Genomic DNA, 12,640 nt, shown 5'->3' with positions numbered 1-12,640 from the left:
TTCATTGCATTTCTAGCTTTAACACATTATTCTAAGATATTATCATCTAATACACATTTTGCATTAGAGCTCTCTAACAACAAAAATCACAAAATCCCCCTTTAGGGTTCATGAAATCAATCCAACAATTAAAGCATCAGAAGTATTGAAACTTACCCACAAATAGTCACCAAGGCTCCACCAATTGATCCCTAAAGAAAGCTTGAGAAACAACCACAAAAACTCCAACTTCCTCCCAAAATTCGTGGCTTGAATCTCTCTTTTGGAAGGTGATTTCCAACAAAAATCGCTTGATTTGGTTAAGTATTGGTGAAGTTATGGAGAAATAAAAAAAAAATGAAAATGGAAGGGGGAGGGGGAGGGGGAGGGCTGTCACGGTTTCAGCAAAAGGAAGGGGAGGGAGAGATGATGAATAGAGGAGCTTAGGTGGCTTAAGTGATTTTAAGTGAGGTGGGTCCCACCGCCACCTCACGCGATTTAAAACTAATCCGAATTTCCCTCTGATTCCACTAAACGTCCACAAATTCAAAACCTATTTAGAAACTCTAATTTTTTTAACATTAACCATTGTCCTTTAATTATACTTGATCAGATGAATCCTGAGTTTTCCGGTCGTTCGGAGAAAACGCTGTTTTAAGCTGTTGCACGCGTTGTTGGCACGCTTCCCCAAACTAACTTAATTCCATCAAATTTTATCAGAAATCATATTCCTAGTTTTATAGACCATTTATAACTCATATTTAAAACCTAGAGCTCAAAACTCACTCGTCACGTTTAACGGTGCAATCGTACCGCGGTATTTTGACCCGGTAAAACACTATTCACTGAATTTTCTAAAACTTGCCTAACCACTCAATTTTTCGTTCTGAATCCATTTCCAGGGTTATTTTTACCATCTGAGACCTTCTACTCAATTTTTATCTTCCTAGGGTTGCGTGTTGGCTAATTACTGTTTTGCCCTTTCTTTGTATTTTGGCCTAATCTTCAGGATTTTCACTAATCCTTCACTTAATTACTCATTAATATTTTAATACTTAATTTAGAATTGCGAGGTGTTATAATCACCCCACCTTTTAGAATTTTGTCCGCAAAATTAAATCACACTTGTCCGCTAACTCAGGATACAGCCGGAGAATCTCATCCTCCCGTTCCCAAGTAGCCTCCTTAAGTGTACGTCCTTCCCTCTGAATCTTTAACATTAGAATAACTCTGCTTCTAAGCTTCTTTTCACTGCGGTCGAGAATATCAATAGGACCTACGGGAGTCTTTAAATTCTCCCGAATTTCAATATCATCTGGTATCACCACATGTGATTCATCCGGAATATAACGTCGCAGCTGCGATACATGAAAAACATCGTGCAGATTTGAAAATTGTGGGGGCAAGGAAAGATGATAGGCCACTAACCCTACTCTTTTCATTATCTGATACGGCCCAATAAACCGAGGACTCGCTTCTTCACGCCCAATGCACGTCCAACACCTGTAACGGGAGATAACCGCACAAATACATGATCACCTTCTTCAAATTCCAGCGGTCTGTGTCTATTATCATAATAACTTTTCTGTCGATTCTGTGCTTGTTTGAGTTTCTCTCTGATAATTTCAATCTGTGCTGTAGTTTCTTGTACAAAATCCGGCCTAAATCTCTCTTTATCACCTACTTCAATCCAACAAGTAGGAGTACGACATCTCCGTCCATACAATGCCTCATATGGTGCCATGCCCAGACTGTAGTGAAAACTATTATTATATGAAAATTCCACCAGTGATAAATACCTGTCCCAAGCAGTGCCCTGCTCCAATGTGCAAGCTCTCAGCATATCCTCAAGTATCTGTATGGTCCTCTCATTCTGACCATCATTCTGCGGGTGATACGCAGTGCTCAGCCGAAGCTGAGTGCCAAAAGCCTGCTGCAAGGCTCCCCAAAAATGAGAAGTAAATTTCGGGTCCCGATCGCTAACAATGCTAACCGGTATCCCGTGGAGCCTTACAATCTCTTTCACATATAATTTTGCTAATTTCTTCGTAGAGAAGTCCACTCGCACTGGCAGAAAATGTGCAGACTTCGTAAGCCTGTCCACTATAACCCAAATCGAATCGTGACCAGCCTGAGTCCGAGGCAAACCAGCAACAAAATCCATAGAGATGCTTTCCCATTTCCACTCTGGTATATCCAATGGCTGAAGTAAACCATCAGATTTCTGATATTCTATCTTGACTTTCTGACAAATTAAGCACCTCGACACATACTCAGCAACATCCTTCTTCATCCCAGGCCACCAGAACTTAGTTTTTAGATCTTGATACATTTTTGTGGCACCTGGGTGTACAGCATACTGACCCTTATGGGCCTCAGTCATTACCTCCTCTGCTAAGTCCTTGGGCATAACAATCCTGCCCTGATACAATAATAACCCCTATTCATTCAAAGATATCCCACTCTGCCCTTTCAAATACTTAACACTGTCGTTCCGTACCTGTGTTTCTTTAATTTTCTCATGTAATTCATTTTCCACCCGTAAACACTCAAATTCATCCATCCTACCTACAAAGACACCCATCAATTTCAAATCACGGAATTTTTCAATCACTTCATTATCCCACAACATCAACTGGGACACACTAACAGACTTCCTACTCAAGGCATCTGCCACCACATTAGCTTTACCCGGATGGTATTTCAGCTCAAAATCATAATCTTTTAGAAATTCAACCCATCTCCGCTGTCTTATATTCAGCTCTTTCTGATCTAACAAATATTTCAAACTCTTGTGATCACTGAACACAACAAATTTCATCCCATACAGAAAATGCCTCCAGATTTTCAAGGCAAATACAATAGCAGTAAGCTCCAAGTCGTGCGTCGGATAATTTTCCTCATGAGGCTTCAATTGTCTAGAAGCATAAGCAACCACTCTCTTCTCTTGCATCAATACACACCCCAAATCTTTCTTGGAAGCATCACAGTATAATTCAAACTCACCTTCCGGATCGGGGAGGGTCAACACAGGAGCAGTAGTCAATTTCTCTTTAAGGTCCAGAAAACACCTCTCACATTTCTGGGTCCATACAAATGGAGTATCCTTTCGTGTCAATCGAGTCAATGGCAGTACCATTGTGGAAAACCCCTCAATAAATCTTCGATAATATCCAACAAGACCCAGAAAGCTCCGGGTCTCAGTAACAGTCTTCGGTCGTTCCCAGTTAATTACCGCATCAATTTTATTCGGACCCATAGCAACACCCCTAGCAGAGATAACATGACCCAGAAATTGCACCTCAGATAACCAGAATTCACATTTAGATGGTTTCGCATACAACTTTTTATCCTTTAATATCTGCAACACCATCCTCAGATGCTATGTATGCTCCTCCTCACTCTTAGAATAGATCAAAATGTCATCAATGCACACAATTACAAACTGGTCCAAATACGATTTAAAGATGCGATTCATATAATCCATGAACACTACAAAACCTCACATTTCTAAAATATATATTAATATATTAAATAAGAATTAAAGGGAAGGATTAGTGAAAATCCTAAAAATTAGGCCAAAATACAAAGAAAGGCCAAAACGGTAATTAGCCAACACACAACCCTAGGCAGATAAAAATTGAGTAGAAGGTCTCAGATGATAAAAATAACCCTGGAAATGGATTCAAAACGAAAAATTGAGTGGTTAGGCAAGTTTCACAAAATTCAGTGAAAAGTGTTTTACCGGGTCAAAATACCGCGGTACAGTTGCACCGTAAAACGTGCCGAATGAATTTTGAGCTCTAGGTTTGGATATAAGCTATAAATGATACATAGGACTAGGAAATATGATTTCTGGTGAAAATTGATGGAAATTAGTGTGTTTGGAGTAGCGTGCCCACGGCGCGCATAACAGCTTAAAACTGCGATTTCTCCGAACGACCGAAAAACTCCGGATTCATCTGATCAAGGGCACTTAGAGGACAATGGTTAATGTTAAAATTTATAGTTTCTATATAGTTTATGAACTAATAAAAGATTAGTGGTGAATTTAAGTGAGGTGGCACTTGTGGGGCCCACCCCTACTTAAGTGACTTATGAGCACATGTGAAAAATCATATTTTTGGATCATCTTCCTCCTTCCTCTTTACAATTTTCGTGGCCCTCCATTGTTGGTGAAAAAGAAAAGCTTGAAAACTTCAAACCAACATAACTTGAGTTCTAGGGCATGGATTTGAGTGAATCCAAAGCCAAACTTGTGTAAAATCTTGAGAGGAACACATTGCTACTCTTAGTTTCGTATGAGGATCACTGTAGAGAGAGATCTAGGTAAAAATCAGCCACGAATTCGTTGAGAAATTTTGTGTTCATGGAGTTGTTTGGAGCTCCAATGGTTGGGTATGTTTAGGAGGAGCCTTGTGCCAAGCTTTTGAGTAAGTTTCCTTGCATTTTAACGGTTGAATCTTGTGATTGGATTTATGAACCCTAAAGAGGGCTTGGTTGATTGATGTGTTTAGAGAGCTCAAATGGAAAATGTTTGAACATGAATGTGTCTTAGAATGATGTGTAGTAGCCATAAATGCAATAAAAATTATTGATGAAAAATGTGAATTTTTAACTTTGAAAATTTTTAGGTTGTCATGACTTTGATTTTTGGAAATGTGTTAGGATTGGATTGATGAGTTGTTGTATGATTGTATGTTGATATAATGAGATTGTATGAGGTGTGGAGTGGTTAAAATTGAGTAAAAATCCTTTGGAATTGCCTATGTTACAATTCGGCCATTTGAGGAGAATTAGGAGTTGGATGTTGTTGACTTTGCTTGGATGATGTATCATGTGATAAATGGTAATTAGATGGGTTGTGTGGTGGTTGGATGGTTGGAAAATCAACGAAAAAATAATTGGTAGTGTTTAGTGTTAAATTGTACATAGAGCAAAATATTAAGCAAAATGATGTTTAAAAGATGTAAAGTGAAAAAACGGCACTTGATGTGGCCTTTCGGCAATCTAAGGATGCCTAAGAAAATGAGAAAGAAAAGTTAGAAACATAAAATGCAAAATTGCACCTTAATGGCCGAACCTACATGGTGTAGGGGAGGATTTTTGACGTTTTCGTAATTTGATAGAATTGCAGTGTATTGAGGTATTAGAAAGCATTTGCAAACTTGGGGATTTTTGTAAAAACAAAGGAAACTCTGGCGAATTTTCTGTAGAATTGGCAAAATTTAGTCGAACTTTGGGAGAACATATCTCCCTCTACAGAGGTCCGATAGGGACGTGTCATACACCATTTTAAATCTTGAGAAGTCCTCTACATTGTGTTAAAATTTGAGAACTTTATAGGTTGAACGCAACCCTGTAGAAGCCTGTGAACATGGACTGTCCAGAACGCACCTGTGCAGGGGCTGTTTCTGGTAGTTTTTGGGAAATTAATTCCCGCTTCGTTTCTCAGTAAATTTAAGTGTATGATATGTCAAATTGAAGGTTGAGGTGTCTAGTTTGTTGTATAAAAATTTGAGAGCAATTGGTTGAGTGTATTTTCTGCAGTAATTCGTGGAGTGAGGGATGTTTGAAGCTGTTTGGGGGTTGTTGGTAGTTTCGTTTGTCCAACTTCAAACAGCGATATCCGGAGCAAATGAGCTCTACATAAAGCGTGTGATAGCTTCCTAGAGAGGTAATTGAGTGTAGAAGAACATGTCAAAAGATGAGATGAACACAAAGAAAATTGAGAGAATGTAAATGAATATACCAAACCATGTTCGGATAGGTAGAAAACGTAAAAGTGAGAAATTAGCTAAGTGGGTTTATGAGAACCCCTTAGTGATTTGTATTAAGTAAAATAAGATATAAAAATAGTTTAAACAAGTATTCCACAAGAGTTTACAGTTATGGTCACAGAGATATGCATTCAGCATATAAGGAAATCTAAGCCAAAAAGAGAAAGAATGTTGATTAAATCTTAAGCAAAAAGGGCAATAATCACTGTTGATATGTCAAAATCTTAATCAGAGATTGCATACTGATTTTATGTTGATTTCGTAGGAAAAATAGACAAACTGGAGCTAAAAAGGAAATTGCTAAACTGAAGGCCCACGCTGAGAGCGTGGGTATGACGCTCACAGCGTGAAGGAAGCTTTTCAACCAGAGGCATCCACGCTAGTAGCGCCAGAGATCAAAAAACAGGCAGAAGCTAGCATGCTACTAGTGTGGCATTGACGCTAGCAGCGCCAAACTCTCAATCAGTCCACGCTTGTAGCGTGGAAGCCACGCTAGTTGCGTGGAGCTCCAGGATCTTGAAGAAAAACTCCCATGCTCACAGCGTGGGAATCACGCTAGTAGCGTGGGAGGTGCGTTAATCAGCATTAAATCTGTTTTAAATCAGAGACAGATCACACTGGGATTACGACAAGGATTCAATCAAGATTCTACACCAGGTCAAAGACACTATAAATAGAGACTCAGATCTCAAGAGAACAGAACTTTTGCACGGGAGAAATTGCGAGCGACAGGAATCAGAGCAAGCTTTCGGTGATTGAGGATTCAAGATTTCTTCTTCCATTCTTTCGGATTATTTTTATTTTATGAATTCTTTTGAATATTTGTGTTTGTCAGACATGAGTATGTCTGGCTAGTCTTTTTATATTGTGGCAAGGGTCACAACCCTTGATGTGAACCCCTTGTAGTTTGGTTAATTTTATAGTTAATTATTTCAATTGAATTTATTTTACTCTGTTCTTCATCCATAATTCTTTTAGAACTCACGACTCTATTAGGATTGCGAGGGTTAGGGTTTTCAATAGGAATATTGGGATTCTAATTCCTGGCAAATGGTAAAATAATTGTTCATGTATGCACTAGGGATAGGCTACATGAACTGCAAATGTGGAAAATTCACTGGGCAAAAAGATTAGCTTGAAAAAGGATTTCTAAGGGATTAAGATTCTAATAGGGTTAATAAAGTTAAGATCACTAAGGGATTAGGGCTTAAATAATTAATTATAGATGGTGAGTTGTTTGATCAATTGGGGTAATTAAATATAAATATTAATCAAGATTACAAGGTGGTGATCGGAAAGGTGTTAGAGTCCTTTACTGCAATAGCTTTTTATATATTTTTCTCAAATCTCAACCCTTTTACTTTAAGTTTTCCAAACTTCTCTTTGAATTGTTCACAAAATATTGAATAGTTCACAATTGTCACAGCACAATTACTTCAAAAAACCCCCTTTTTGTTAAATCCAGTAAGAAAGGAATAGTTAAAGTAAATTTGGTGCCTCAATCCTCGTGGGACGATATTCTTACTCACTTTTTATTACTTGGTACGATCGGTGCACTTGCCGATATTACGCAACAAGTTTTTGGCGCCGTTGCCGGGGATTGACTACGCCTAATTTATTTTTAACTTTTGAATTTCTTGATTGGATTCTGTTTTGTTACTAATCTTTTTGCTACAGTTTATGCGAGGTAAAGTTCATCGACATTCTTTACAGTTTGATCTAGAAATCGAGAAAACTGCAAAGAAAAATCGGAAGCAAGCCAAGCAAAGAAAGCAAGAAGAATCTTCAGGTTCAAAGCCGCACAAAGAATTAGTGATGGCAGCTAATAATCAACCTTCGCCTCCTCCACCACCTGCAGCGGAGTTGATGGAGTCAATTTTGGCTCCTATGTTCACAAGGCCGAACTCTAGTGTCGTCCGGCCACAAATAGAGGCCAACAATTTCGACATCAACCCGTCTCTGATTAACCTGGTGGAGAAGAACCCTTTCGGCGGAGAGGATTACAAAGATCATCACGACTTCATGGACAGATTTCTGAGAATCTGTGACACAACCAAGCATCATGTGGTGTCTGACGATGCCATCAGACTCAGGCTGTTTCCCTTTGCTTTGACCGGAAAATCGCTCAGATGGCTAGACCGACAAGCTCCTAACAGTATCCGAACATGGGATGATCTAGCAGCTAAATTCTTTGCTGAGCATTTTTTGCGGGAAAAGTACAACAAGTTGGTGAACGAGATCACCAACTTCATTCAGCAGCCGGGAGAGACTCTTTGTGCAGCCTGGACCCGATTCCAGGAGTTTATCAGGAAATGCCCTCAGTATGACTTTCCAGACGGGAAGAAGGTCAGAGTCTTTTATAATGGGATGACACCGGATACCAGGATGGTTGTCAACAGTGCAGCCGGTGGAACCATCGAAAAGAAGATAACAGCTGAAACCCTGGAATTGATTGATTACCTAGCACGAAACGATAATGCTTCTACGGCAGTTCCTCCAGTTCAGCCATCTCAGCCTGAGAAGGGAATTTTACAACTGGGAAACACTGACGCCTCGTTAGCTGAGCAAAAGGTGATTTCACAGCAGTTGGCCAATTTGAATGCAAAGCTCGACAAGATGCAGCTCTCAACCTCCAAAGGAGATGTATTTGACTATGAGTATTGCAAGGAGCCGCATGATACTAATGAGTGCCCTGCACTCAATAGAGCTGAACCATTCCAGATCAATGGAATTTGGTATGATCCAAGGCCTCCACAGAACACTCAAAGTTACCAAAGGAATCAGAATAGAGGCCAAGGGAACAACTTTCAAAGGAGGAATCAAGGGAGCAGCTTGGATTATAAATCCAACAACTATCTGCAACCTCCTCCTCTGCCAAAAAAAGAGCCATCTGAGTTGGAGAAAGCGATGATACAACTGGCCAAAACTACTAATGATCACATAAATGAGACCAGAGCCTACCACAAGAACCAGGATGCTTCCATCCGAAACTTGGAGAATCAAATAGGCCAGTTGTCTAGGCAGTTGGCTGAAAGAGCTCAAGGATAGTTTCCAGGAGATACAATTGTGAATCCAAAGGAGGACTGCAAGTCCATTGTGACTAGGAGTGGAATTGTAATCACTCCTCAAGAAAAGCCAAAATCGATTCAGCATGAGAAAGAAGAAGAAGCACCTGTCAGTGAGCAAGAAGAACCTGCAAGGCAAGACAAAGAAGAAGCAAAGGAGAAAGCTTTTGAAGCTCCAAAGCAACCGATGGATTTTTCTCGTTTTGAGAAACCTCCTTATCCTATGAAGCTCAAGCAGCAAGCACAGAAGCAACAGTATGCCAGGTTTTTAGATATGTTTAAAAAGTTGCATATTAATATTCCTTTTGCTGAAGCTTTAGCTAACATTCCTAACTATGCTAAATTCATGAAAGATTTATTGTCTAGAAAGCATAAGTTGCAGGGAGCAGTGTGAATGATGCCCCAATCAGAAACTCCATGATTCAGGCAAATTCGTATCAACTCTTTAAAGCGTTCCCACGCTTCATACAGATTTTCTCCATCATACATTTGAAAGGAAGCTATATCAGCCCTCACTTGGGCTTGTTTTGCTTGGGAGAAAAATCGGGTAACAAATTGTTCCGCCAATTGCTCCCAACTGGTGATGGAGTTTGGGGGCAATGTTCTCCTCCATTCTTTGGCTTTTCCAGCTAAGGAAAATGGAAAAAGCCGCATCCGCATGTTTTCTTCCGAAATACCATGAACTTTGAAATTATCAACTATCTCAGTGAAATTGTCCAAATGACTGTGAGGGTCTTCCATGGGTAGTCCATGGAACTGACCAGCGTTCATAATCATTTGGAACATTGCAGGTTTCATTTCAAAGTTCGGGATATTTAAAGGAGGGGGAACATAGCCTCGTTCTGGACCATTTCTGAAGGGAGCAGCCATATCATTCAATGATGGCCCTCTTCCTTCATTCGGTCCTTGTTCAGGCTCATGATTATGATTTCCATTGTTATCATTGTTTACAACCTCCGCCATTGTAATGTTTCTCAACCTTTGAACTCTTCTTCTATTTCTGAAGGTTCTCTCGGGTTCTGGATCAAAAAGTACTATTTCCAGTCCAAGTTCTGTAGGTTCTGTGCTCATACAAATGGAGGAGGTCTATCAAAACAAAAAGACTGCAATTAAACAACAAAAATGTTTCCTTAAAAATGCCCTTTCTTGCAAAATGATCCTCGGCAACTGCGCCAATTGCTTGGTCGAACCGAGAGCTGCTCGAGAATATCTTTTCAGAGAGCAAGAGTGTAGAGTAATAATCAGGATTGCCAACAGGAGCAATCTACTCTGACTAAGAGCAACCCTCTTCAACTATACGCAAGCGTACGTGTCAAGCAATATAGGGTATTGTAGCCCCAGATTTATCGTCCTCAGGGAGCAGTTGTGAAGTAAGAAGCGCTAAAGGAAACTTAATTTGTAAAATGGAGCAATAAAAGAAAGTACTATTCTCAGCTAAGCTTCACAAAGAGCAATTTCTGGGCAGCTAGTTAAACAATGTTAACCATTCTGAACCAGATGAGAGCAGTGAATGACTTAGCACGGTCATCGAATAAAAAGACATCAATTTAAGTAACTTCAAGAGCAGTCAACGAAATGAAAGTAAGAGCATCAGCTGGTAAAACACAGTTCAGTTATCGTGAGGAAAAGGTTGTGATAGAAGTTTGAGTTAAGATTAATTTCAGAAAAAGTCAAGTAGGTGTTACGGGTTCCATGTTTTCATCCCTTTGGTTAACCCTGCTTGGTAGCATATTTTACAAGTGGATTTTGCTCCTTCCCTTGTTTTGCTATAGGTAAGCAGAGGGTATAAGGCCTTACTCTCCACGTTACTCCATAGTACTTGGAGTTATATGCAAGGAAATCATCCTTCCTTCTCAAAAGAGCATGGATTCACATGGCAGTGCTCCTCATTCCAGGTGTTTCTCCCTCCTTTCTTCAGGCTAAACTACCCCAGGATCTTGAGAATGCTCCACACGCCCTTATCAGTGTTTCATCAACCGAGTGGTCCCGGGATGAGGTTGCCAGCCCAAAGGGTTTCACAAAATCAATAAATTAAACCAAAGAGCAACTCAAAATTCATTTATAAAATATGTGTTCCTTACAAAGTTATCCTGAGACAAAATGGAATACTTCTATGGAACCCTCACCTACTTAGAGGAAGTTAGCTCCTAGTGAGCATTTTTACAAAAAGAAAACAAAGAGATGACGAGTCCTAGGATGGGCGCTGATGATTTTCTTTATGAGAATTGCTTGTTCCTTTTATAGGGTTCTTCATTTGATCTTCATTGTTCCTTTCATCAAGGGTCGTGCTTTGTTTAAATCATCTCCAATGGTAGCTTTGCTTCTTGCTAGCTCAGCTCCGAATAGAAATCCTCTCCAATGGTAGCCTTGCTTTTTGCCAGCTTGGCCTTAAATGGAAGTGGTCCCCCTTGCTTTTGGCTCCCTTGTGAGTGGGAGTATCGGATTCAAGGAGGCACCTCCACTCCTTCTGCTGCAGCTGACGTGGCGGCTTTTGATTGCTCAGCTTCTTTGCTTTCGTACTGTAGTAGAGGTAGCACCTCCATCTTCTCTGTTGTGGCTGACGTGGCGGCTTCCCATTGCTTCCTTTGACTGCTGTTGTACTACAACAAGCTTTTTTTTTTTTCTGCACAACACTCCTTCTTCTCTCTTTATTTTGTGGTTCCTTCTGATGGGCCTTAGGTGTCCTGAACAAAGCAAACTAACCCAATAGTCATATGTGAAAAAGATAATGTTAAATTTGCTCTAGGTGTATCTTAACTCCCAATTTCGGTATTGCTCTGGTCCACTATTCAAAACAGTTGCTCTATATGGAAAGAAGAAGGTTGAAGGGAGTGATTTATAACCAAAACATGGGTTTTGTGGAACAATTTACACTTAATGGGCCTCAACTCTTGAGGACCATCAACACCCCAAAACTAGATATTACTCGTCCCGAGTAATCCTTCACAACCAACAGTCTTCTTGTGGCAGGCTAATGCTCCTTGAGATTATCGATGAAGAGTTAACTTAACTCCTTCCATCGCTTCATTAGAGCACTCATCTGACTTGTGAGTTTCACCAGCTTCATTGTGTGTGTGACCTCTTCCACTCTTTTAGTCAGTTTCCCACAGAGTTGCTTCCGGATTGAACTTTTTGGCTTGATTTCTTCTCTTACTTCTTAGCTCTCTTCTCTATTTCTTTCTTTTCAGGTCTTTTAACTGGAAGTCAATTACCCTTGTCTTTGCATAAGGCTGACCTTAAACAGCATGCTCTTTGAGCGGCTCTTGCTCTCACCTTGATGACTTGAGCTCTTTGAGCGAAATTTTTGGAGCAGAGGAGCTGACCCTTCTTTTTTTTTTAAACCAGGGGCAGAGTAATTTATTTAAACAACCTGAAGTTCTTTCCTTGGTAACTCAATAAGTCCACTGAATAACAGAGTGTCCGATTTTTGAAGTGCTGCTTTTTGTGCATGGTGTTGCTCCAAATCAGAGTGATGCCCTATGTTGCTTTGTTAGAAACTGTAAACTCTTTAGGGCATCTCAAGGAGCAAAATCCTGGGGAAAAAGAATCATTGAGTAGATCATGACACTTAGGACGGTAAACTTAGCAAAAATTAAAAACAATATTTTTATAAAAAAGTAAAACAGGGTGGCGAATCCCTGGTACACCACAGAAGTCATTTATCTAAGAGCAAAGTCAGTAACATTCCACTACAAAACATTCAGGCATTCATTCCAACAGATTTAAACAAGTTAAAAAGGATAGGGAACGAATGAACCTGGGGTCACCGTAGCGACCCTTAATGCTCTCCAGTTTCTTGTCTTGCTCCGCTAAACG

General features: G+C 39.9%; 1 non-coding gene across 1 annotated transcript; it reads right to left on the bottom strand.

The window, feature by feature from the left end:
• Positions 1-7,982: 7,982 nt before the first annotated feature.
• On the bottom strand, positions 7,983-8,089 carry LOC133294605 (small nucleolar RNA R71). Its single transcript, XR_009749234.1, has one exon. It is a non-coding gene; the product is annotated as a small nucleolar RNA R71 (small nucleolar RNA).
• Positions 8,090-12,640: the final 4,551 nt, after the last annotated feature.

Source organism: Gastrolobium bilobum, unplaced genomic scaffold (assembly GCF_033153095.1).
Source record: "Gastrolobium bilobum isolate Gb01-03AN ecotype WA unplaced genomic scaffold, APGP_CSIRO_Gbil_v1 utg34205, whole genome shotgun sequence".
Taxonomy (NCBI): Eukaryota; Viridiplantae; Streptophyta; class Magnoliopsida; order Fabales; family Fabaceae; genus Gastrolobium; species Gastrolobium bilobum.
This window is presented reverse-complemented; position numbering and strand designations above follow the sequence as displayed.